The 27,874-nt window shown below is 38.0% G+C and overlaps 1 protein-coding gene and 1 pseudogene across 1 annotated transcript in view; one reads left to right on the top strand and one right to left on the bottom strand.

The window, feature by feature from the left end:
• TRPC5 (transient receptor potential cation channel subfamily C member 5) overlaps window positions 1–27,874 on the top strand; it is a 249,785-nt gene that overhangs the window by 87,637 nt on the left and 134,274 nt on the right. The gene's annotated exons all lie outside the window — the stretch shown is intronic.
• LOC116854903 lies at window positions 21,922–22,395 on the bottom strand (annotated as a pseudogene).

The following is a 27,874-nucleotide window of genomic DNA, read 5'->3' as shown; positions in this document are numbered from 1 at the left end:
GTTTTGATTTGTATTTCCCTGATGATGAGTGATGTCACGCACCTTTTCATGTGTCTGCTAGCCATCTGAATGTCTTCTTCAGAAAAATGTCTATTCATGTGTTCTGGAGGGACATTTTTTTTAATATCATCTATTCATTCAGCAAATAATTACTGAAAAACCAAAATATTCCATACACTATTCCAGGTGCTGGGGATACAGCAGTGAACAAAATTACCAAAGTGCCTTCCCTGGGGGAGATGACATTTTGGTGAGGTCAGAGAGATCATAAATAACAAAAATATAACAGATATATCAGGTGGTGGTAAATGCTATGGAGACAACTAAAACGGAGGAAGGTGGTGAGGGAACACTGGAAGTTGGGATGCTGTTTTATATAGGATGATCAGGAACAGTCTCTCTAATGGCAATATTTAAGTAGAGATCTGAAGAAAATGAGGAAGTGAATGTAGAACACTCTTAGAAAAAGGTACGGCAAGGGCAAGGATCCTGGGGCAGGACTGTGTGCATGGTATAGTAAAGAAATACTATTTTATTTCAGTGTGAGTGAAGCACAATAAGCAAAGGAGAAAGTAATAGAAGAAGAGAACAAAGAGGTAAATAAAATCAGATCAGATATTGCCTTTTCCTATGAATTAGCTGGGGATTACAGGAGGGTTTGAGCAAAGGAGCAGGGTGATTTAAGCTAGGCTTAAAAAGAACCAGTCATCTGTATGGAAGTGTTGAATCACTATATTGTATACCTGAAACTATATTACACTGTATGTTAACTAACTGGAATTTAAACAAAAACTTTTTAAAAAATGAGTTAACAAAAAAAAAAGGATCAATCACCTTAAGTGCAATTTAAAGAAATGATTCTGGGCAAGGAGAGAGGAGGCCAGTTTCTGGGGAGCATAGACAGTGGCAGTAAAAGAAAGAAAGACCAAGGTCAGTTAGGATGATATCGTAATCATTCCGATGAAAGGAGATAGAGGCTATTGACCAGATGGTAGCAGAGAAAACAGGAAAAAGTGGTCGATTCTAGATATATTTTGAAAATAGAACTGATGGGTTGAATATGATGGTTGAAAGAGAGGAACTAAAGATTCATTCATTTATTCAGCAAATATGAGCACCTTCTACAGGTACCAGGTACTGTTCTGCATGCTTGGGACACACAAACAAAAATCCTTACCCTCATGGAGTTTGTTTCCTAATGGATAATAATAGCTCACATTTATTAAGCCCTTCCTATGCTCTAAATTCCGCTTTCTTAACTAATTTAATCCTCACCACAAGCCAATAAGGTATGTATGGCATACAATGTGATGAACACTGGGTGTTATATGCAACTGATAAATTATTGAACACTACATCTAAAACAAATGATGTACTATATGTTAACTAATTGAATTTAAATTAAAAAGGTATGTATGTATGCATGCATGCTATCTTCTCTGTCCATTTAGCCTCACACAGAGAGAGTGATGAAGTTTTTTGAAGTCTCACAGCTGGTAGGGAGCAAAGCTTTTCTTCAAAATCAGGAAGTTCTGCTCAAGAGTCTGACTTCCAACCACTATACTCCAATGCATCTTTACCAGGCCAGTATACCCACACTAAGGGTCAAATCTGGACCACCCGGGTGCAAACCATGATCCTAACTGCTAAGTGACTCCAAGTATTTGGGCCTAAAAAATGCAAGAATGCACTAGCCATTTACATAATTATGAACAGAAAATACTAACCCATGGACTGAATTGTGTACTCCCACAATTCATATTGAAACCCTAACCCCCAATGTGATGCTATTTGGAGATGGGGCAGTTGGGAAGTAATTAGGGTTGAATGAGTTCATGAGGGTGAAGCCTTCGTGATGGCAATAGTGCCCTTAAAGAAGAGACATCACACACTCCCTCCCTCTCTCACATGATCTTTCACTGTGTGTGTATGTGTATGTGTGTGTGAATGTGTATCTTTCTGTGTATGTCTCTCTCTCCCTCATATGAGAACACAGTGAGAAGGATGTTGTGTTCAAACGAGGAATGGAATCAGCAAGCAACTAGACTTCCAGTTTCCAATAGTATGAGAAATAAATTCAGGTTGCCCACAATATTTTCTTATGGAAGTCTATGCTGACTAATAATATACCTGGGCACAGAAATATTTGGACTAGTGAATCATCTCTCTTAAATGTCCTGTATTATTTGACACAGAATATTGTGTCATAGTACCATGTAAGTGTTAGCTCTAATTATCCAGTAGAATGGCTAAGTGGAAATCAAAATGGCAGAGGTCATCAGGCCTCCTGACAACCTGACATACTGCTAGACAAATCAGGAGGCTTTGGCCAATGAAACTGCCCTGAGATTCTTCTGTGGAAATCTCCCATCAGTCTGGTAGAAAGAAACATGTGGGAACAAAAGTGGAAAAGAACCCTGAAATTTGGAGATATAATTATAGTAATTGCCCTCATTTTTGTTGAATTCTTACTATGTTGTAGGCTCTGTGTTAAGGGCTACAAATGCATTACTTCATCTAATCATCATAAAACCCTCAGAAGATGTTAGTATCTCTATGTATGAGACTAAGATTCAGAAAGGCTCAGCGACTTACCCACTTTCTTCCAACTAATAAATGGCAGGGATGGGACTCAAACCCTCATCTGTTTGACTGCCAACCACCACTGTTCCCCAGTAAGCCCTGCCAAATCATCCACTCACTAGTCCTTGTATGGCTTCCACTACTTAAATCAGGACCTCTTTGTATATTTCCATACATGCTATGGCACAATCTCATTCATACATGTGTCCCATCTCTCCTATTCATTTAATCAGCTCACTGAGGTCAGGGGCTCTGATTTGCATATCTTTTTACTTACCAGCAATTTCAGTTATGGGGATCTGCCCACTAGTGAGTGTCTAATAAAGGTAGCTGACTGGAATCAATAAACTGCTTTAGGAATCTGCTGGGGATTCTGTATGCTTTCACCCAAGACAAGGTTAATATCACACTTGCAGGTAAAATAATAACTTCTATTTCTTTAAGGTTTAATTAGTGCTCTATGCTATGCTAAGTACTTTCCATACATTCTCTTATTTAACCCTGAAATTATGAATTAGGTGCTTTCATTTCAATCTGTAATTTTCAGATGGGAAACTGAGACTCAATGAGGTTAAAAAAAAAAAAAAAAAAAAAACTTCCCAAAGTCACTAAACTAATAAATGATATGGGCACACATCCATCCAACTCCAAAACACATTTTATTAACCACTGGGGTTAACGTGGAAATTATGAGCTTCAAGAATTTGTCTCAGAAGGAGAAGCAAGATGGCAGAAGAGGAGACCTAACATCGCCAGGTCCCAGAAGTTCAGCTAGATAGTTATCAAACCATTCTGAACACCTACATACTCAACAGGAGATCAGAGAGAAAAGCAGCAATTCTAGGAACAGAAAAGTGACCACTTTCCAGAAGGTAGGACATGCAGACAAGTGAATCCAAGGTGATATATGGGAAGATAAACCACAAGGGGAAGGGCCAGTTCCCAGCAAGTGGTAGAGCAGCAGAGCACAAAATCAGAACTTTTAGAAGTCTGCTCCACTGAAGGGCATCACTCTAGAAGCTAAGCATGGGGTGGAGCCCTCACAAGGACTGTGTGGTCTCAGGACCCACAGGGACACAAAAAGACCAGGGGTGTCTGAATGTGGCAGAGCTCCAGGTATTGGAGCAGGGAAGCCAGCTGCAGAGATGGAGCTGAGGAGTGGGCTCTCAGCTCGGGGTTACCTTAAACCATGATCTGAGGCACAGTGGACCACTGCTTTTCAAGCAGTGACTCCACAGGCAGCAGATTTGGGGATACTTACCTTCCTCCTCCAGGAGGAGTGGCACAGGATTGCACTGCAAGAATCTGCTGGTTTTGGAGACACCAAATGGGGCCATGCACCAGAGATAGAAATGCTTGGTCACAGGCCACATGAGCACAGAATGCGGCTGGAGGCCAAGGAGACAGGAGGGATTGATGGCTTTTCTCTGAGGGCACACTGAGCAGTGGGGCCCTGAGCTCTCAGCATCTATGGGACCAGAGATTGGGAGGCCACCATCTTCACTCCCATCCTCCAAAGCTATACGGAAAGCGTTCAGGGAACAAAAACTACCAAGAGCAAACCCAAGCAGATTACTTAGGCTGGCCCCTGGCAAGGGTGGTGCAATTCCGCCTCAAAGAAAGACATTTGAGGGGCACCTGGGTGGCTCAGTGGGTTAAAGACTCTGCCATCAGCTCAGGTCATGATCTCAGGGTCCTGGGATCGAGCCCCGCATCGGGCTCTCTGCTCAGTGGGGGTACCTGCTTCTCCCTCTCTCTCTGCCTGCCTCTCTGCCTACTTGTGATCTCTGTCTGTCAAATAAATAAATAAAGTCTTAAAAAAAAGAAAGACATTTGAGAATCACTGCAACAGTCCACTCCCCCAGAACATCAACAAGACCATCCAGCTAAGACCACATTCACTGATCAATGAGAACTGCAAAAATCTCAGAAATATGGGAATACAGCATATGGAATCCATGGCTTCTTTCCCATGATTCTTTAGTCTTTCAAAGTTAAATTTTTTTAATTTTATTTTTTCTTATTCTATTTTTTAAAATTTTCCTCTTTCCTATTTTAATGTTTTTAACTATTTTATCTTATCAATACCTTAAGAATCTTTTTAATTTTCATTGTTGTAGTCATATTCTATCCCTTCATTGTATTTAGGCTTATTTTTTGTATACATATAAGTTTTTCTCTCTTTAAAATTTTGGGATACAGTTTCTTCTAACAGATCAAAATATACCCTAAATCTAACGCATGGCTTTGTTCTAGTCTCCAGCCTAACCACATTCTTTCTTTTTTTTTCTTTTTTCAACCAACTTCTTCTCAGTTCGTTTTTTAGAATCTTTTTTGATTTTCATCTTTACAGTCATATTTCATCCCTTCATCAAGTTTACCCTTATTTCTTTTGTGTATATATAAGTTTTTCTTTCTTTAATATTTTAGGAAACAGTTTATTCTAACAGACCAAAATACATCCAAAACCAAGTGTCTGGCTGTGTTCTATTCACCAGCTATATATAGAGGGAGATATATATCTCTATCTATCTATCTATCTATCTCCTGGTTTCTGCCCTCTTCTGACTTGGTTAGTGTATATTTTTCTGGGGTCATTGCTACCCTTTTAGTATTTTGTTCTCTCATTCATCTCTTCTTATTTGGATAAAATGACAAGGTGGAAAAACTCACCTCAAAAAAAAAGACCAAGAGGCAGTGCCAACAGCTAGGGATCTAATCAGTATGGACATTAATAAGATGTCAGATAGAGTTCAGAATGACGATTACAAGGTACTAGCTGGTCTAGAAAAAAGCATGGAAGATACTAGAGAATCTCTTTCTGGAGAAATAAAATCCCTTTCTGGAGAAATGAACTAAAATCTAACCATGTTGAAATAAAAAAAGCTATTAATGAGGTGCAATCAAAAATGGAGGCTCTTACTGCTAGGATAAATGAGGCTGAAGAGAGAATTAGTGATATAGAAGACCAAATGATGAAGAATAAAGAAGCTGAGAAAAAGATAAACAACTCCCTGTCATGAGGGGAGAATTCAAGAGATGAGTGATACCATAAGACAAAACAATATTAGAATAATTGGGATCTCAGAAGAAAAAGAAAGAGAGAAAGGGGCAGAAGGTATATTGGAGCAAATTATATCAGAGAATTTCCCTAATTTGGTGAAGGGAACAAGCATCAAAATCCAGGAAGCACAGAGAACCCCCCTCAAAATCAATAAAAATAGGTCAACACCCCATCATCTAATAGTAAAACTTACAAGTCTCAGTGACAAAGAGAAAATCCTTAAAGCAGCTTGGGACAAGAGGTTTGTGACATATAATCACAGAAATATTAGATTGGCAGCAGACCTATCTACAGAGACCTGGCAGGCCAGAAAGGACTGGCATGATATATTCAGAGCACTAAATGAGAAAAATATACAGCCGAGAAAACTATATCCAGCGAGGCTGTCACTAAAAATAGGAGAGATAAAAGCTTCCAGGACAAACAAAAACTAAAAGAATTTGCAAACACCAAACCAGCCCTATAGGAAATATTGAAAGGGGTCTTCTAAGCAAAGAGAGAGCCTAAAAGTAACAGACCAAAAAGGAACAGATACAATATACAGTAACAGTCTCCTTATAGGCAATACAATGGCACTAAATTCATATATTTCAATAGTTATCCTGAATGTAAATGGGCTAAATGCCCCAATCAAAAGACACAGGGTATCAGAATGGATAAAAAACAAGACTCACTGATATGCTGTCTATGAGGAACTCACTGTAGACCCAAAGACACCTCCAGATTTAAAGTGAGGAGGTGGAAAACAATATACCATGCTAATGGACATTAAAAAACATCAGGGTGGCAATCCTTTTAACAGATAAATTAGATTTTAAGCCAAAGACTATCACGAGAGATGAGGAAGGACACTATATCATACTTAAAAGGTCTGTCCGACAAGAAGATCTAGCAATTTTAAATATCTATGCCCCTAACATGGGAGCAGCCAATTATATAAATCAATTAATAACAAAATCAAAGAAATACATCAACAATAATACAATAATAGTAGAGGGCTTTAACACCCCCTCACTGAAATGGACAGATCATCTAAGCAAAAGATCAACAAACAAATACAGGCTTTATTTTTTTTAAGGTTTTATTTATTTATTTGACAGACAGAGATCACGCATAGGTGGAGAGGCAGGCAGAGAGAGAGGAAGGGAAGCAGGCTCCCTGCTGAGCAGACAGCCCAATGCAGGGCTCGATCACAGGACCCTGGGATCACGACCTGAGCCGAAGGCAGAGGCTTTAACCCACTGAGCCACCCAAGTGCCCCTCAACCAGGAAATTAAGGAATAATTTTAAAAATTCATGGAAACAAATGAAAATGAAAACACAACTCTTCAAACACCTTTGGGACATAGCAAAGGTGGTCCTGAAAGGAAAGTATATAGCAATACAAGCCTTTGTCAAGAAACAAGAAAGGTCAAGTACACAACCTAACCCTATACCTAAAGGAGCTGGAGAAAAAACAGCAAAGAAAGCCTAAACCCAGCAGGAGAAGAGAAAGAATAAACATCAGAGCAGGAATCAATGAACTAGAAACCAAAAGAACAGTAGAACAAATCAATGAAACTAAGAGCTGGTTCTTCAAAAGAATTAATAAGATTGATAAACCCGTGGCCAGACTTATCAAAAAGAAAAGAGAAAGGACCCAAATTAATAAAATCATGAGTGAAAGAGGAGAGCTCACAACCAACACCAAAGAAATACAAACAATTTCAAGAACATATTATGAACAACTACACACCAGCAAATTTGACAATCTGGAAGAAATGGATGCATTCCTAGAGACATAAACTACCAAAACTGAACCAGGAAGACATAGAAAACCTAAACAGACCCATAATCAGTAAGAAGATTGAAGCAGTCATCAAAAATCTCCCAACAAACAAGAGTCCAGGGCCAGACAGCTGCCCAGAAGAAATCTACCAAACATTTAAAGAAGAATTAAATACCTGTTCTCCACTCCTATTCAACATGGTACTAGAACTCCTAGCCTCAGCAATCAGGCAACAAAAAGAAATAAAAGGCATCCAAATTGACAAAAGAAGTCAAACTCTCACTCTTTGCTAATGATATGGTACTTTATGTGGAAAACCCAAAAGACTCCACTCCAAAACTGCTAGAACTCATACAGGAATTCAGTAAAGTGTCAGGATATAAAATCAATGTGCAGAAATAAGTTGCATTTCTATACACCCACACCAAGACAGAAGAAAGAGAAATTAAGGAGTCGATCCCATTTATAATTGCACCCAAAACCATAAGATACCTAGGAATAAACATAACTAAGAGGCAAAGAATCTATACTCAGAAATCTATGGAATACTCATGAAGTATTGAGGAAGACACAAACAAATGGAAAAACATTCCATGCTCATGGATTGGAAGAAAAAATATTGTGAAAATATCTATGCTACCTAAAGCAATCTACACATTTAATGCAATCCCTATCAAAATATCATCAATGTTTTTCAAAGAAATGAAACAAATAATCCTAAAATTTATATGGAACCAGAAAAGACCCTGAATTGCCAGAGGAATGTTGAAAAAGAAAACCAAAGTTGGCAGCATCACAACTCAGGACTTCAAGCTCTATGACAAAGCTGTGATCATCAAGACAGTATGGTACTGGCACAAAAACAGACACATAGATCAGTGGAACCGAATAGAGAGCCCAGAAATGGACCCTCAACTCTATGGTCAACTAATCTTCGACAAAGCAGGGAAGAATGTCCAAAAGAAAAAAGACAGTCTCTTCAACAAATGGTGTTGGGAAAATTGGACAGCCACATGCAGATGAATGAAACTGGACCTTTTCCTTACACCACACAAAAATAGACTCAAAATGGATGAAAGACCTCAATGTGAGAAAGGAAGCCATCAAAATCCTGGAGGAGAACACAGGCAGAAACCTTTTCGACCTCAGCCACAGCAACTTCTTCCTAGAAACATTGCCAAAGGCAAGGGTAGCAAAAGCAAAAATGAGCTACTGGGACTTCATCAAGATCAAAAGCTTTTTCACAGCAAAGGAAACAGTCAACAAAACCAAAAGATGACCGACAGAATGGGAGAAGATATTTGCAAGTGACATATCAGATAAAGGGCTAGTATCCAAAATCTTGGACTTACCAAACTCAACACCCAAAGAACAAATAATCCAATCAAGAAATGGGCAGAAGACATGAACAGACATTTCTGCAAAGACTTCCAAATGGCCAACAGACACATGAAAATGTTCTCAACATCACTTGGCATCAGAAAAATACAAATCAAAACCACAGCGAGATACCACCTCACACCAGTCAGTGGTTAAAATTAACAAGTGAGGAAACGACAGATGTTGGCAAGGATGCGGAGAAAGGGGAACCCTCCTACACTGTTGGTGGGAATGCAAACTGGTGCAGCCACTCTGGAAAACAGTATGGAGGTTCCTCAAAACATTGAAAATATAGCTATCCTATGACCCAGCAATCACACCACTGGGTATTTACCTTAAAGATACAAATATAGTGATCCAAAGGGGCATGTGCACCCAAATATTTATAGCAGCAATGTCCACAATAGCCAAACTATGGAAAGAACCTAGATGTCCATCAAAAGATGAATGGATAAAGAAAATGTTATACACACACACACACACACACACACACACACACACACACACTGGAATACTATACAGCCATCAAAAAACCCTGAAATCTTGCCATTTGCAATGACATGGACGGAACTAGAGGGTATTATGCTAAGTGAAATAAGTCAATCAGAGAAAGACAATTATAATATGATCCCTCTGATATGAGGAACTGAGAAGTAGAGTAGGAGGTCATTGGGGGTAGGGAGGGAAAAAATGAAACAAGAAGGGACTGGTGAGGAAGACAAACCATAAGAGACTCTTAATCCCAGGAAACAAACTGAGGGTTTCTGGGGGGGTGGGAGGGAAAGGATAGGGTGGCTGGGCTATGGACATTGGGGAGGGTGTATGCTATGGTGAGTCCTTTGAATTATGTGAGACTGATGATTCACAGACCTATACCCTGGGGCAAATAATACATTATATGTTAATAAAAGTATTTGTCTCAATGATGGAATGCAAATTCTTTTAAATGTATACCTTCAAATTATTTTTAACAGCTTTATTGAGGTATAATTGAAATACAATAAGCTCCACATATTTAAATTGTATAACTTGATTAGTTTTGACATATGCATACACATATGAAACCATCACCACAATCAAGATAATGAGCATATCCATCACCTCAAATGTTTTCATGCTTTTTTTGCAAACCCTCATTCCACTCCTTTTCCTCCCTCCACCCTGTCTCCAAGCACATATTATTTTTTGAATATGCAATGCAGTAACTTATCAGATATTCTGCTTGCCAATGATCATATCAGCTTTGCCCCAAATAACTGGGTTCATTTGATTTGTATCATAGTTTACTGATCTATAACTTGGAATTCTCAGTGCTCTGCTTCAGCTTCAGGCTGACATCCAAACTAACTACAGTAAGAAAAATGATGATAAATTCTCTCTGAGTTTGAAATCTAATCTAAAATGTCAGCTGGGCTGATTGATTTCTTTTTAGAAACAAACGATGTGGATTATTTATCAGATAGACTGAAACCTTAAGGATCATTTTGGGCTTCTGTGTATTGGGGAAAATGGGTTTGGTATTTATAATCTTTTGAAAAATCTCTGATTTACCCAGTAGACAGTTTCTCAGGTTATGACAAAGGTAGCTGAGCCAGTCAACACCTAATTTCATTTTTTAATAAAGCCTACGCAACACATTTATTTGATGAATGGACCTAGAAGTGATAGATTACTGAATAGTTCTTAAAAAATAATGCATAGGGGCCCTAAAGGCCTTTTCTCTATCAAATTGATGTATCTATCAACTTTGTTCATTTGCTCAGCTGTGTTCTCCAACCACACATTGACCTAACATTTTCACTCTAAATGGCGAGAAAAAAACTGGGAGTAAAAAAGGATCCTATGACCATTGGGGCCCTAACAGATCACTGCCCTTGGCCACTGTCACCCATGATCCAATTCCAAGTCCTTTTTATAAAATAGAATGACAGGGAAAGAAGATGAACATCATTTAAATGATGAGAGAATTCAAAGCAATATAAGGATTAATCTATATAGTATGGATGATATGCCATAGTGGACAGGGAAGAAAGGTCACTGTGCAATGAGGTGGTCATGGAAGGCTTTGTGAAGGAGAGCTGGACATAAGCCCAGAGGAGAAGGGGGTAATATTCCAAATCTATTTAGCCACTGGGATAAGTACTGAGTTAGAGGCTGGAATAAGTGTGTAGTGGTATAGAGGGAAAGAAAGAATTCCCAGTGTTCAGGGCTGAAGGTACCTTAACAGCCCTGCATCACTGTCCTAGAAAGGATAGAACCACAAGAAAGGAAAAAGGAAAGAGGCAGACAGTTGGTGGGGGTGAGAGAGTTGCCAATTAGTTCTTCCATCTTTTTATCACAATAAGTAACAATCAGATGTCTGTGTTTTTTAAACTTCAGACAAGCCCTTGTCTACTCATTAAAGACAAAGCAATTCTGCTTAAAGCAGCTTCTATTAACAGCAGCAGTTAACATAAAAGAAAAAGTAAGCAGGGGAAGAAAAGTCTACAGGGAAAACATCTTCCCTTGATATTCATGTCAAAAGAAAGAAGTATTCGATGGTGGAAAATATCCAAGATAATTTTACCTCTCTGTAGTAAGCCATCTTGTAGCCAAGCCCTTCTGATCTCCAACTCCTACACTGAAGTCAGGACATAGTTCATGCAAGAGCCTAGAAAGCAATCAGTCATATAACAGAACTTAGTTTCTCTTCTCTTATTTCCATAGACACTGAGTGTTGGAACAGATCTTAAAGGTGGTCTGCTTTGATCTCCCTGGGGAGAATTTAGCCAAAGTGAGCTAAGTGAGACTGTTGCAAGCTTCCATTACTGAATTCTTTCTTTTATCTTACAGCACTAGAATTTTAGAGCTCAAAGAGACCTTATAGAGTACCTAATCTAATGTTTTCCTTTTTTTAATATTGAGAAATTTATTTTTTAAATTTAGAAAATGAAAAGAAATTTTATTTTTAATTCAGGACAGAACATTACAAATAAATCTGATGGACCTTCTCACAATCTGGGACACCTCCTTGTTCCCTTCCATTCCCCTCAGATGTAAGAATTATTATTAGTTTGCTGATTTTCTTTTTGGATCATATTTGATAATTCTATATACATATAAACATGTAGTAGTATTTTTCTGTTTTGGTTCAAAGTTATCATACAGTACATATCTCATTTTCTTCACTCAGCATTGTTTTGAGATCTAGGCCAATCCTTATTTTATTTTCTTTTATCTTATAGAGAGTGTATGCGAGTAGGGAGGGGGAGGAGCAGAATAGTGGGGAGAGGGACAAGCAGACTCTGCACTGAGCATGGAGCCCAGTGGGGTTCCTCAATCCCAGGATCCTGAGATCATGACCTAAGCCAAAACTGAGTTGGACACAACCAATTGAGCCACCCATGTGCCCCTCAACCATTCCTCTTAACTGCAGTTCAACATTCCATTGTATAAAGCACCACATTTTCTTTATCCTCTTCCACCTTGATGGAAATTTATAAATCTTTATGGAGAGAGAATTGCATCTCAGAGAAGCTACAGGATTGGCCTAAGTTAAATTTTAGCATAGTTGCAACTAGAATTCACATCTTAGGTGAGAGGTAGATGAATTTCTCAAAAAGTTGGCTGTCCAGGCTCATTCATGGAGGTCTTACTTGGTTTAACATGATGTTGGTGCATCAGATTGGAGAGTATGAAAATTCTAAGCATTCAGATCTCCCAGAGCTGGTAACCCAGAGTCCCCCAACCCATGGCCTTATGTGCTGAAGAGCTTCAGAGCTCATAAACATTTCCTCTACCATTGCTCATGGGGGTCTGAAAAACCTTCCTTTCAGACCTTATAGCTTTTGATCTTGAGGGTCTTCCATCCATAGAATTTCCCTAGACCCACCTTGAGAGTTAAATTAAGGTAATGTTGGCCATCAACATGGTTGATAATTTGGTTTATCAGTTCACATGCTAGAAAAAGTCATTATGGAAAATGGTCTCAGGACATGCATACAGGTAGGGGGGTGGGATGGAGCACGGAGGAAAAAGGAAAAACTTGGACATATATTGATTGCCTGCTATGTGCCAAGCAATGCGCTAGGTACTTTACATGTATATTATTACAATAAGATTACTAATGCTATTTTCCATATTAGGAAACAAGAGCTGAGAAAGATGGACTTTCCCAAAGTCCATTTGTTTCTTCACTCATTTGTCCACTCAACAAAATTTTGCCAAGATACTACTGTTATGTGCCAGATGCTATGCTAGGTGAGGAAATATATTGATGAATGTGACAGACCCAATTTTTGGTCTCATGAATTTGAATCCATAAGAAGTTGTTTACCATTAAAATACAAGGTAACTAAGCATGGTCAGGCACATTGGTTTAGGAACTATGAATATATATAGTAGGCAAATCATAAGCACCATGTGGTCTCATTTATTGCTTCAGGGACAATATAGTGAGTGCCTTCTATATGGAGCAATGTGCTAGGCACTTTGGGGGGAATATAAAGATAAATAATATAATGCATACTCCTAAGAGTGTTCAGGACATAGTAGATGTTCACTTGATATTTGAATACCAGCCTAGAAACTTTAAGTTCAAGAGTAAGTGACAACCTCATGTTTCCAAGCTACTTGTCATTTCAGGTATAAGGGAAATTTTGCATCAGGATGAAGAACAAGAGAGGGTAGAAAACAACACAATATCAGCTACCATCCCATGAAACTGTAGTGCTATGTAAAATGTTTCAATCAACAGAACTAGGGAAAACAAAGTAGTTTTCGTCACCATCTGACTGACAGGCAGATAGCACCTTATTGACACAAAGATTAGCAAGTTCTTATTCTCTGACTAGAAGCAAAATGGCAAGAGAATTTCCAGTGTGTCTTGATGTGGGTTGTTTTTTTATTCCAAAGATGCATAGGAGAAAAGTATCAGCCTTAGAGGTAGAAATCCTGCCATATAGGAAACTTGAAATGGTATACTCCCATTTTTTTCTATCCCAGCATTGGTGCTATTGCTGTCAAAGGTTTTACTTTTTGTTATAAACTCTGCAATACACTGTTAAAATCATTGCTAAAATAGTCCATTACATTCAAGGAGACTTAAATAAGAAAAAATATCTTGTATATTTATCCATGCAGCTTCCAATTTCAGTGCTCATCATTCTTTGTATAGATCCATTTTTCTTTCTTACATTATTTTCTTTTGCCTGAAGGTCTTCCTTTAATATTTCTCATGGTGTGGGTCTGCTGGTAATGACTTATTTCAAATTTTGCAGTCTGAAAAACTCTTTATTTCATTTTTCTTTCTTAAGATTTTTTTTCTACATATATATTTCTATATATATTTTATCTATATTTGCTGATGATGACAGGTGAAGGATTTGTCTTTTTTCTTTCACTACTTTGAAGATGTTTCCCCACTTCCCTCTAGCTCATATTGTTTCTGAAGAGAAATTTGCTGTCAATCTTATCTTTGTTCCTCTGAATACAAGGTGTTTTTTGTCCTCTGATAACTTTTAAGATTTTTTCTTTCATCAATAATTTTGAGCAATATGATTAAGATGTCTCTTGGCATAGTTCCCTTTATGTTTCTTGTACTTGAGGTTCTTGGATGTATAGGTATATATTTCATCAAATTAGAAAAATATCTTAGTTACTATTTTTCAAATCCCTTACTGGCCATCTCCTCTCTCTTCACCCATGGCAACTCCAGTTACACATAGGATGAAATTGTTCCATAGCTCACTAATACTCTGCTTTCTTTTCTTTTGTGTCTCTGTGCCTCATTTTGGATAGTTTTATTGCTGTGTATTAAAGTTAACTAATGTTTTCTTCTTCATCATCTAATCTCTTCTTCTTCACTATTAATCCCATGCAGCGTACTATTTACCTCAGATATTATACTTCTTATCTCTAGAAATTCAATTTGGATTTTTTGTATCTTCATTGTCTCTAATTTATATCTTAAAATAATTTTATTGATAGATAATTCATATATGGTTTGTATAAATAATGACAAAATATGTAATTTACTGTTTTTTAGTATAGTATATTCACAGATATGCACAACCATCACTATAGTAGAAAGCAACCACAAACCCTAGAACCAAGTCCCCCATCTCTCAGCAATGACTTATGTACTTTCTGGCTCTATAGATTTGCTTATTCTGAACATTTCATAAAAATGAATCATATATTATGTGGCCTCTTTGACTGAGTTCTTTCACTTAGCATAATGTTTTCAAGGTTCATCAATACTGATGTATGTATCAGACTTCATTCTTTTTATGGCCAAATCTTTCATAGTATGGCTATAACTGTATTTTATTTATCAGCTCATCAGTTGATGGACATGTAAGTGGTTTCCACCTTTTGTGTATAATGAATAATGCTGCTATAAACATTTATGTGTAAGTTTTGTGTGAACATACACTTCCATTTCTTTTGGATATATACCTAGAAGTGGAATTGCAGGATCATATAGTAACTCTATTTATAACCATCTGACAAACTGTCAGACTGTTCCAAAGTGGCTGCTCTATTTTACATTCCCAGCAGCAGTACATGAAGTTTCTGACTTTTCCACATTGCCATCAATGCTTGTTATTATCTGACTTTTTTATTATAGCCTTTCTGATGGGCATGAAGTGGTATCTCATTGTTTTGATTTACATTTGTGTGATTCATGATGAGCATCTATTCATGTCCTTATTGACCATTTTTATATTTTCTTTGGAGAAATATCTAGGTCCTTTACATAGTTTTAATTGGGTGATTTGTCTTTTTATTACTGAGTTATGAGAGTTCTGCATATGCTAGGTACAAACCCTTTATCAGATACATGATTTGCAAACATTTCTCCCATTCAGTAGGTTATCACTTCACTTTTCTGGTAGCACCTTTTGAAGCATAAAAGTTTTCAACTTTAACAAGGTCTAATTTATCTATATTTGCTGAAGATGCCTGGACAGCAAACCTTTGCCAAATCCAAGGTGAGGCTGTATGAGCCATCTACAGCACACTACTGCCTCTGTCTCGGGATATTAGAATCACTGTGGAAGCATCATTATAATATGTATGCAAACAGCAGAATTCTTCTACCTAGGGACATGTGTGTGTGCTCCCTGCCCACTGAGGGTGATGGGCTACCCTAACAAATACATAAAGCACTTGGCTACCTTTTTCTCTCCACAACAAAAATAGTTACCGTGAAAATTCCATTAAAAATTCATTATTATGGGTCTTAAAGTATTTTTTATTTCCAAGAATTCCCTTTTTAAATGGCAAGGTATTTTCCTGTGAGCAGTAATATTTTCAGCCTTTTAATCATCTAACACCTTTATGGATATTAGACAGCTAAGTGACAAAAAGGTTCTGTTTCATTGGCCTGTATAGGCTCTTTGCTTGGTGCAGGCAGTAGAAGTGGAAAGGAAATAAAAAAGGAAAAGTAGAAATATGTCCAAAAACTGCCTTTTTCATAGTCTTTCAGAAGGTCAGCTCTATTGTATTCACATGTGGGATTGTGTTTTTAAATATTGAGAGAATAGCTGGTGTTCTTCTTCTATCTTGGCCTTTGTATACACTAATAGGGAAAGCTGCTGACCATTTTGTCTTGCCCATCCTCTCAAGATCATTCTTACATTGGGAAAAAAATTGAAAGAAGAAAAAGACAACAAGACCATCCATAAATGTCAAAGGTATAAAATAAAATAAAATACCCCTCCAACAGCAGCCATGTCAAAGTACCAAAAAAATCTAGGAATGTTCAACAGTTCATGTAAGTAAAGGAATACAATAATGAGCAGCCAGAGAAAAATGAGGAAGGAGAAGTTGCTATATAAAACTGGGTTTGTGATGAAACTGTCATTTTGACTTAAGTTCAAAATAATAGTTTTGCTCAAAGTATAAACCAAAATTACAAATGGATGATGTATAATAATATGATAAATATGTATAATGTATGTAACATTTTTAACACCTTTGAGTAAGAAGAGTGTTAAGAGCCAGATCAAGCCCTTCTAATCATAAATTATCAATTCCTATACAAAGCTGTAGGCCAATCCACTGAGCAGGCAACATAAATTCCTGGTGTGCTACACTGAGATTCAAGGGGTAGAATACTACTGACTCCCTCCCTTAGTGAAAAAAAAAGTCATTAACAAAGCTCCCTCAGTTCCTTCTAACTCCAAATCCAGGGCAACTTCTCAATGCCTACTATCAGTGGGTTCTGTTCATTTAAATGTATCCCCTCAAAACAAAATAGGTATAATCAATCTGTCCCATATACACACACAACTGTTAGAATGTTGTTGATACATTTTTTTTAAGATTGACTTATTTGAGAGAGAGAACGTGGGGAGGAAGGGCAGAAGGAGAGACAAAGAGATTCTCCTTTTTTTTGGTTCATTTTTTAAATTTTATTATGGTATGTTAGTCACCATACATTACATCATTAGTTCTTGATATAGTGTTCCATGATTCACTGAGGGAGAGAGATTCTTAAGCTGACTGCATGATGAACATAGAGCCAGATGCAAGGCTTGATCCCACAACCCTGAGATCAAGACCTGAGCTGAAACCAAGAGTCAAATGCTTGACTGACTGACCCACCCAGATACCACCAGTGATACCTTCCTTAAACTTTTTAATTTTTCCAAGGTAAGAAGAAGCCTACAGCAGATGTCTTAGTCTGCTCAAGCTGCCATAACAAATAAAAACAGACTCGGTGGCTTAAACAACAGAAATTTATTTCTCAAAGTTCTGGAAGCTGGGAAGTCCAAAATTAAGGTGGTAGCTGATTTGGTTTCTGGAAATAGCTCTCTTGGCTGCAGGTATTCTGTCCCGACATGGTGGAAAGAGTGACTGAGTTCCCTGATGTCTCTTCTTATAAGGGCACTAATCCTATCAGGGCCCTACCCTCATGACTTCATTTAATTTTAATTACTTCCTTAATCTAAATACAATCACACTGGACATTAGGGCTTCAACGTCTGAATTGAGCAGGAGGGCATATAGTTTAGTCCATATCAGTGAGGAAAGTTTCTGTCACTTAAAATGATTTATAAGCATAGTTCAACTTGCTAAAGGATGTAAGGGCAGAATCTTCTTTGGATCTCAGCAGAAACATGGTAACTATCTTCAAATACAACGTGCAGTCCTGGGATCACTGCAGAGGTCAAATAACACAAAGGTTTTTGTTTAAATTGCTATATTTCATAGGGTATTCCTCACTTTTCCATTTTACACTGAATGGACCAGATGGGAAAACCTAGAACATGGAATTAGACTTGGGTCTTACAGACTTATAATTCTAACTCTGCCACCTACTAGTCCCCGGGTGGTATAGCAAACTCTTAATTTCTGTGATGCTGAAAATATTCATGTACAGTAGACTCTTGAACAACTTGGGCTTATACTGCACAGGTCCACGTATATATGGATTTTTTTCAATATAGTACAGTACTATAAATAGATTTTCTCTTCTTTATGATTTTCATAGCATTTCCTTTTTTATTTTATGTTAGTCACTGTACAGTACATCATTAGTTTTTGATGTAGTGTTCCATAGCATTTTCTTAAACTTAATTTACTGTGAGAACACAGAGTATAATACATGTAACATGCAAAATATGTGTTAATTGTTTATGTTACTGGTAAGGCTACTGGTCAACAGTAGGCTATTAGTAGTTAAGAAGTGGGGGAGTCAAAAGTTACACATGGATTTTTGACTGCATAGATGGTCAGTACCCATAATGCCTGCATTGTTCAAGAGTCAACTGCATTTTAAAAAGTAAATGATAGTGGTTAAGCATCTGCCTTCAGCTCAGGTCATGATCTCAGAATTCTGGGATGGAGTCCCACATTGGGCTCCTTGCTTAGTGGGGAGTCTGCTTCTCCATCTGCCTGCCCCTACCCTTGCTTGTGTTCTTTCTCTATCTCTCTCTGACAAATAAATAAAATCTTAAAACAAACAAACAAACAAAAGTAAATGATAGCAAATCAGTGAGGTAGACAAAGATATGTAAAATAACTTGATGAGATAGTATATATAAAAGAACTTTGTAATCATAAAGACCTTGATAAATATTAGGGACCATTAAACTAAAGAGCAAGCTTAAAAGCCTCCTGACTTGAGACATAGGTCTTCTGCGAGAGACAAGGGCCAAGAGGAATATTTTTAATAAATACTAGTATCGTAAGATGCTAGTATTTGAGAAAATTTGAGAGTTGATAAAATTCCCATATTGTACAGTAAGCTGTAAATATAACTTACAGAACTGCTTACTATTAAGTAGTAGTACAGGATGACTAATTATATAAATAACACTCAAAATATTCTGATCAATTGGTATTTATCAGATTACAGGTCCACAAATCACTGGTGTTCTTCAGGTTGAATCAAAGTATTCCACCACCAAAATCAATCTGTGGAAGTCATTTCTTAATTTGCAAACATAATTTTAGTTCATTGGGAGAATTTTCTCCATTTCAGGTTTTCAGTCCAGATTCCTCTTAAATCCTTTAGTGACTGAAGCAGACAGCAAAACAATGAACATGTAGCAGAAGAACACCTAGGACAACCACACCAGGTATCACCAATGACTTGCTATTATTCATTTGTGGTCACATATTTGTGTCTGCACTTTAAACTGCTATAGTCATATGACAGTATGAAACATACTGTCTCAATCTCACTTGTAAGAGCCACTTGCTCACAAAGGAAAATAGTAGGGGGAAAACACAGTAGATACAAGACAAGGCAATTGTAACCTGAGGCAGTTCTCTAATGGCAAAAAAGTCTGAAAAGAGCCAAAGTTTGAAGCCAAGAAGAATACAGTTTACATCAGCATTTAATCCACAGAGCAAGGTATAGATAGAACAAGTAGCTGGATGGACAGGGTTGAATTGAGTTGAGAACTGAAAAGTTTGCTGAACAGAGGTTTTGTATGTATTAGTATGCCCCTCTGTTTACATGGTGCTCAGTGCATATTGAGGTAGTATGTGCAAATACTTAAAGAAATTGGAATACATTTATAGCAATATTTTATAGGGTCCACAGAGAACATTCTGACCTCCAGGTGATCTGCTATCCAGATTTCAGAAGCTGTAATGTTAAGTTGTGGATAACACAGCCATAGGGGATCATTAATAGGCAAAAGAGATACTCTGGCAATAGTCTTAATTTTTGGAAGGGGCATAGTGGAGTAAAACACTCCTTGGAGTCTCTATTAGAGGAAAGATCTTGGGCTGTTTCCCCTTATGATAAAATTACTAGGACTCTTTAAGATGGCTCTGAGAAGTATGACTGCTATTTCTGGGAATCAGCACTCAAAAAGCTATAGGCACAGACCTCAGAAAATCAGAGCTACCTACCTTTGGGTCCTATTCTATTCTACTTTAGGAGAACTAGCATATACTGTTGGATTGACCCCAGAGTCAAAGGGAATGGTTATTCAGTCTGAATTATTTAGTTTATTTCATCTATAAAAACAATCCAAACCAGTAACTAAGTCTCAAATTTCATTTCTGTTAGCCTGAATCATCCTATTTTCCTATCTTTATGGAGTGAACATATTGGTTCTGTACCTAACACAGTGGTCTTTAAGTATCATAAATGTTGCTAAAGCTGTGCAACATAGATGATTTTAGGGCTGGCATTGACCTTAGCAGTCATCTTTTTTTATCTTTCTCATTTCACAGAAAAAGAAACAGAGACATAAAGAAGAGATAAATGTGACTTGTTCGAGTTCATACTTCAATTAGCAGAAGAGCTGAGACTAGAATCCAGGTCTCCTAATTCTCTGGGCACTATGCTTTAAACGGCACCATTTCACACATATAGGTATGTACCATTATTTCCAGGGAAGTCCCCTGAGAAATTTTTAGCTCTTGTTTTGAAACTGTACTATTGTAACAATTCAAGTCCTAATCTTAAATTTTGGGTCAAGAAAGGAGGTGGAAATCTATCCAACTTTGCAGAAAATGTATCCTTTCACAAAAGTAAAACTCTCTCAGTAACAACAAGGGTGACCTGGTTTTAAAGATCCCAATATGCAAAATGAGAAGGTTACAAACAGTCACACTGAAGGAGATTGCATTAGAAGGGAATACTCAGCAGAACTTCTTGAGTGCATCTAAGCATTTATGATTATTACTTGGCAGAACTCTCTGGGACAGAGAAACAAAGTTAAAATGCTAAGAGTCACTGCCAGATGAAGACCAAGAAGAAGGCAAAATAAGCATCTTTGAAATAAAATGGAGGTTATGAAGAAATGGGAGTTTGACATAAATTCAGTTTCCACTGAAAGTATCAGGGCCCCAGTAACCAGCCTAGCAAAGAGCCTTTCTCAGTCATGTGGATAGTGGCACTACCAGTCCTATGGTCACTCAGGCTTGAACTTGAATGTCATCTTGAGGTTTTCTCTATACCTCATCCCCTATATTATATCCATTACCAAGCCCTGCTTTTCTCTTTCTTTGAAATAACTCTTAACATTCTTCCCTTCTCCATTCTGACAGCCAGCATTGGATATGGGATTCCATTATCTTATGGAAAAAATCCTATTCTCTCCTACTCTGATTTACTACTGGCACAGCCATAGGAGTCATCTTATACAGCTTTCTTGATCACGTCCTGTTTAAGAACCTAGAGTGACTCCCCAATGCCTATAAGATCAAGACCTATTTTCTCAACCAAATGCTCAGTATCTTCCAACTAATGGACCCAGCTTAGCTACTCCTACATGCTTCCCTCTCTTCTCAAACACTGCTATACCCAAGACGGTGCTAATTTGAACCTTTGACTTCCATCCCCTTTCCACATATAAGAGAGGTGGTTTCCCAACTCCCACATCTGCCTATCTAAATCCCACACAGCCTTTTCAGAGACAGCTCAGGTTTACCTCTTCCACATACTTTTCCTAACCACCTCCCCAAAACTCCAGCCAATATTGATCTTTTAATTAATTTTAATTTTAATTAATTTTAATTTTAGTTAGTACCAGCTATGCTCAAGGCACTGATCTTTTTGCTTCTTCCTGTGTACCCCTAACTTATATTCCTAAATATTAGCATAAATAAGCATTTATTTATTTATTTTTTTATTACAGTCGTGAGGTCTTTTATTTTTCTTTTTTTACACTTATCATGGCATGAATTCATAGAGAATGAGTTCCAGCAGCTCAGGCTCCTTTCCATTGGTTCTCAAGAAGTTTGCTTCTCTGGGTGGAGCAGGCTGGTGCTTCAGTTGAACCCAAGTAATTTTCTGTTTGACTTCCTTCTTTTTCTGATCATTTTCCTTCACATGCTTCAGAAAGCTATCTCAGCTCTTTGAGTGCTTAATATGCTCAATACATACATTAATTCTCTTGGCAAGAATCTCACCTTGTTTAGCAATGCCAATGGCATGCTGGGTAATTCTGTAGACTCTTCCAGTTTTGCTGTGATAATATTTATGGGGCATTCCATTTTTAACAGTGCCCATTCCCTTAATGTCCACAATATCACCTTTCTTGTAGATTTGCATGTATGTGACCAAAGAAACAACTCCATGTTTTCTAAATAGCCTAGAGAACGTGTAACAAGTACTTCTTCCCTTTTCCTTTGTGTTGGTCATTTTGGAGAATCACTGGAAGATGGCGATTCCTGCTGAAAGCGATAAATAAACTTTTAAAGAAGTCCTTCTGCCCCTTTTAAGGATTATTTGGCCAATAAGCTCCTATGTGAACACTGTCACTTTAGATTCCAATGTGATGGGGTAACACAAAAGAGACACTCATTTCTCACGGCCTGTAGAATCTGGGATGAAAGCCAGTCCCAAGACTAACAATCAAAACAAGACTTTTAACCAATTACACTGCCTATTATTTACAGTAATCAATATCATCCCATTCTGCCTTTCCCTTGACTACTTTGAGGAACATCATGCAGACAAAGTGATAATGCGTGTTGAGCAATAGATTTAAACTTCCCGATTCAGATGAGTGACTTGAGGGAGGCAAATATATACTTTTTGTTCATGCCTTCCCTCTGATGAAATGAAAAGCATCGATTTAATCCAGCTGCCAACAGTTCTACATAACTCCCCTGGACATCAAAGAGAAAGGAATAAAGACTTGAGGACCTTACAGAAATAAAAACACCACATGTCCATAGCCATGCAAATGCATTATGGAAATGAAAGTACCCACACTTTAGCATAGATACTATATATTTCTACTCTGCATTTGAAAACGTCCTCTGTATTATAGACATTGTTGAGGTAGAAGAGACATCTAGGTCATCTAGCACTGTCTAGTCAGACTTCTGATAATGATGAAAATGCTCTGTTTATGCTGTTCACTATGGTAGTCATGGGTCACCTGTGGTTATTAAGTATTGAAATGTGGTATAATGCAGAACTGAATTTCTTATTTCATTCCATTTTAATTCATTTAAATTTACATAGCTACATGTGGCTAACAGCTACTATACTGGACAGTGAAGATCTAGACCTTTCTCCACTCTGAATAGAAATTTCCTCTCCAGTTCCCCTGATCTCTTTGCATTCTCACTGAGGATCATATCCATGACCAACAGCTCCAGTAACCTTATAATGATGGTACTTAAACTTGGCTGCATATTATATTCACCTGAGGTACTATTCTTTACCAGCAGTGTGTGGTGGGGGGTATTATGACCCAATCACAGATATTTTTTAAAAGGTCCTCAGGTGATTCTAATGTGCAGTCAGATTTGAGAACCTTTGATCAATATGCTGATGACTCCCAACTCTGTATCACCAGATCTCAGTGCTGTGCTACACATGTTGACTGGATCTTTACTTCCTAATTCCCCTCCAGTACCCACCCCCCAAAAAAAAACCCTCAAACACCAATATATCTAAATGGAATAACATTATGTAGTATTGCCCTCACCCAAATCCTTCTAACTTTAGTTACTGGACTTATTTCTGCCATTTTGCTATTTATTTTTAATATGTCTTATGTATTTCTCATTTCTCAATTTCTTCATTACAGCCTTCTTTTGTGTTTGTTTTTTTTAGTAAATTATCATTCCAATTCACTTCTCATTTCCTATTCTATATATTTTTAAGTAAACTCTACTCCCAACAGGGGACTTGAACTCATGACCCCAAGATCAAGAGTCTCATGCTCTACTGACTGAGCCAGCTAGGTACACCAAGAGGGGGTCTTTTCTAAATATTTTTAATTATTTTCTTAATGGTTATGCAGGGGATTAAAATCAAAATCAAAATCTTCAATGTATAGCCAGTTAGTTTCAATTAATAACTTAGTTGCCATAGTATAAAAACTCTATTCCTATGCAGCTCCATTCTTCCCCCTCTATGTTGTTATTGTCACAACTTACATCTTTATAGGCTATGTGGCCATTAACATAGATTTATAATTTTTGTTCTATGCATTTGTCTTTTAAATCATATATAAAGGGGCACCTGGGTGTCTCAGTGGGTTAAGCATCTGCCTTTGGCTCGGGTCATGATCTCAGGGTCCTTGATTGAGCCCCACATCAGGATCTCTGCTCAGCAGGGAGCCTGCTTCTCCTTGCTTGTGTTCTCTCTCTCTCTCTCTGTATCTCTCTGTCAAATAAATAAACAAAATCTTTAAGAATAAATAATTTATAACTGGAAGCAGACCACTAGAATGATCGTAATTCTAGAGAAGGGGAGACTCAGAGTCGAGAAAGACATGAGAGCTGAAATAGAACATTTGAAGGGTTGTCATGCAGAAGAAAGAGTTTTGCTCAGTGTTGCTCTAGAGAAAAGAACTAGGGCAACGGAATAGAAGTTGTAGGCAGGTGATTTCAGCTCATCATAGAAAAGCATTTGCTGAAAGTCAGCATTCACCGCAGAGGTAAGAAAGTGGTGAGTTCCCCATTGGTGGAAATTTTCATTAACTGAATAATAACTTAACAAGGATATTGTCAAGAGACTTTCTCATTGGGCAGGGGATTATTCTAGATAACCTCTGAGATCCCCTGAAGAAGGTTCAGGATCTGGTCCTTTCTGGGAAAGATCAGTATCACTACATTAAAATTAGACAATTCTCAAAGTGGTACTATGGAAGGAGCCAAAATGCTCTCAAAATCATTACCCCACCAAATGCACATACATGCACACCCACACACACACAGTCTTGCTCTCACCAGCCTACTCCTGTGCCTTTGTACATAAAATTTCACTTTAGTTACTTTTTGGATTGGGCATTTAAGGTTCTTCTTTAAATGTAGTTGTTTTCCTAGAATAGGTGTAGCTTTAAGCCACCCAGCCATTTTCATCAGCTTCTATCACGGTGCCTGGTACATAGTCATTAAATCTGCTCATTATCCACCATTTACACTTGAGATTGTACAAGTTTATCAGATTAAATCTGCTTGACTTAAAGGGATCTGAAAAGATGCAGAAGTGGATAGGTAAGCATGGATAAGGGTGAGAGGTCACAAGGGTTTCACTATTCAAGCTCAATCCTCATGGCACAGAGTGCAAGCCATGCACAGATACCACATCCCACTAAAAGCACATTTTTTTAGTTAGGTGGAAAGTAAGGCTTTCCTCCTCACAGACAAGGTCCAGGGCGGGGCAGTTATCTGGGCTGGGATTTACACTCTGGCTTTCTGCCCAGCCCATTGATTTAGCTCTTTAAATCGCATCATTTAAGCCTACAAATGTCACAGATCCCATTAGACACTCTCCTCTTGCTAGCAGCACAGAAAAGAGAGAACACAATAAGCCCCCTGAGGCAACCTGTTAGACCATTCCTAATGTTCCTTACTTGGTGGACTACATTGGGAGTGAAGCTCACTTGCAGAAATGGCATAAAGTGCTGGCTGGTTTTGTTTTGTTCAGTTAAGAAAACACCTCAAGGCCAGTGCATAATGATGGGAAAGCCAACCTCATCTCTTGGCTTATATTAATGGCAAATGAGTGCAATCTGCCAAGTATAAAGGTAAAGAGTGACGGGAAGAAACCTTCTCAATAATACATCCTCAAGAGATGCCAGAAACCCTGTCATTACCTATTTGTTCCCAGAATAATGGCAGAATAGGACTAAGAGCATATGAAGAAAGCATTGTTCTCAGCCTGGTAGAAGGCTGAGGCTAGAGCTGTAAGTAAGGGTCAACTGGCACCAGCTATGGGGAATGGAAGAGCGGAAGGCATTAGGCAAGTCATTGATGTCTACATAAGCCTACATGTAAACAGACAGTGCAGGGAACCCATTTTACATCATTGTCAATGAGTAATGTCAAGGTGGGCATGGATACATAAAAGAGATTCCCAAGCTCCCAAGGCCACAGCAAATTTCCTCCTCAAGGAATCCACATTAAGGTGTTAATAGCTATTAGTCACATGATTTTTTAATTCCTTCCAGGGGTAGTTTTAGAGATGTAGTGCCTTAAAACAAAGGACTGATTTCCTAATAGTACACTCTCAGGCAAAACTCTCAAGGAGATCTTTTTCTCTAGGGGGGATTCTATGAGGCTTCTCATAGCACAGTTCACTGGATATGCAACAGACCAGATCAATTTCAAATGCCAGAGATGAAAAGTAAATCTAGACTCTGAATTAACCTTATGTAATCCAATTATACTTACTTCAAGTCTAAAATTACCGTGATTTTACTGTCTTCTCTCTTCACTACTATAACCCACACATCTGGCACATAGTGAAAGTTCAATGAATGGTACTATTTGTCGCCTTCATTATTACTACGATTAGCACAGGAAGCAGTAGTAGTAATAGTGTTGCCCTGGCACAGTGCCTGAGACATATTAAGTATTAAAACTCTACTAATTATTTCATTGCACCAGCTCCTGGCACAGTGCCTGGCATATAATAGGGCACCAGTTTAGTTAGTTCCCTTCCTTCTCATCTTGCACTAGGATACATTTGTCTTCAGTTTATCACATAGCCTTGCCTTACAGAAGTGGACAAGATCTTCCTGCCACACAGTGCCTAGCACAGCACCACCTGTGACACCATCTGAAAAGACATCTAACCTTTTTTCCCATGGTAACCTCTTAAGTGGCAAATGGGCAGCAAGTATTTAAGATCATTTTTCCGGTAGGAAAACTGAGGTTATGAGCTCTTGCATTGGAATTTTAGCTCACCTCTAATCCTTGTATCTTATTGTAGCCTGAAAACTATGCACCCCCCAACTAAGCCATGATCAAACTTAACCACTGTTGTTCTTATGCTCTATGGTGCCTGGACTACCCTCACATTTTCATATTTAATTCATCTTCCAAAGACTAGCTTAAGAACTACCTCCTCCATGAAACCTTCTCTGGTATCTCCAGCCCTCACCAAGCCCTTTCTGAAATTCCAAAGCATCAGATCAATGCCACACAATTTAATACTTAATTCTGTGAGCAAGCCAACCCTCCTCAGCTAGTTTGTATTTGTTAAACTTTAGTTTGTCGAGCACCCATCACATTCCAGATCCTGTGTGACTCCTCAGAAGGCAGGAATCAAGGTACTCCTACCCTAGCGGCAGAAAGACAAGCACACAGTTAGATGACATTGGAGAAATGTCATCCAAGTACCAGTGGAGAACTCAGAGGGAGATTGGCTAACTTTTTGAAGGTGTTGGAGGAAAATTTCACAGAGAAGGAACACTATGAGCAAGGTGGTGAAGCCGAGAAGGAATTTGTTAGGAGGAGAGTGTGGGATGAGGCTATGTATAAAGACATAGTCATAAAAAGGCAACTTAGAGAGCACCACTTAGTATGGGTAGAACTTAGGGTGGGATAGAGAGAAAACCATGGACGCTTTACTCATTCATTCATCAACTATATATCAGGCATCCAGGCATGCCAAGAACTTGGCTAGGTACAGGTGTTATAAAAACAGGACAGATGCAGTCTCTGAACTTGAGCTTTAAACCAAATTGGACAAAAGAGATGATTATCCAGTAAGACAAATATGTAACTACTAATTGTGATAAGCATTAAGAAGGAAAAGAATACGATGGAGAAAAGAGTATGAAGGAACTACTTTAGACAAGGTGACTAGTGAGAGCTTCTCTGAGGAGGTGACATTTTGTTGAGGCATAGAGATGAAGAGAGCTGGAGAAGAGCAT

Source organism: Lontra canadensis, unplaced genomic scaffold, assembly GCF_010015895.1.
Source record: "Lontra canadensis isolate GAN:19392208 unplaced genomic scaffold, GSC_riverotter_1.0 scaffold96, whole genome shotgun sequence".
NCBI classification, from domain to species: domain Eukaryota; kingdom Metazoa; phylum Chordata; class Mammalia; order Carnivora; family Mustelidae; genus Lontra; species Lontra canadensis.
This window is presented reverse-complemented; position numbering and strand designations above follow the sequence as displayed.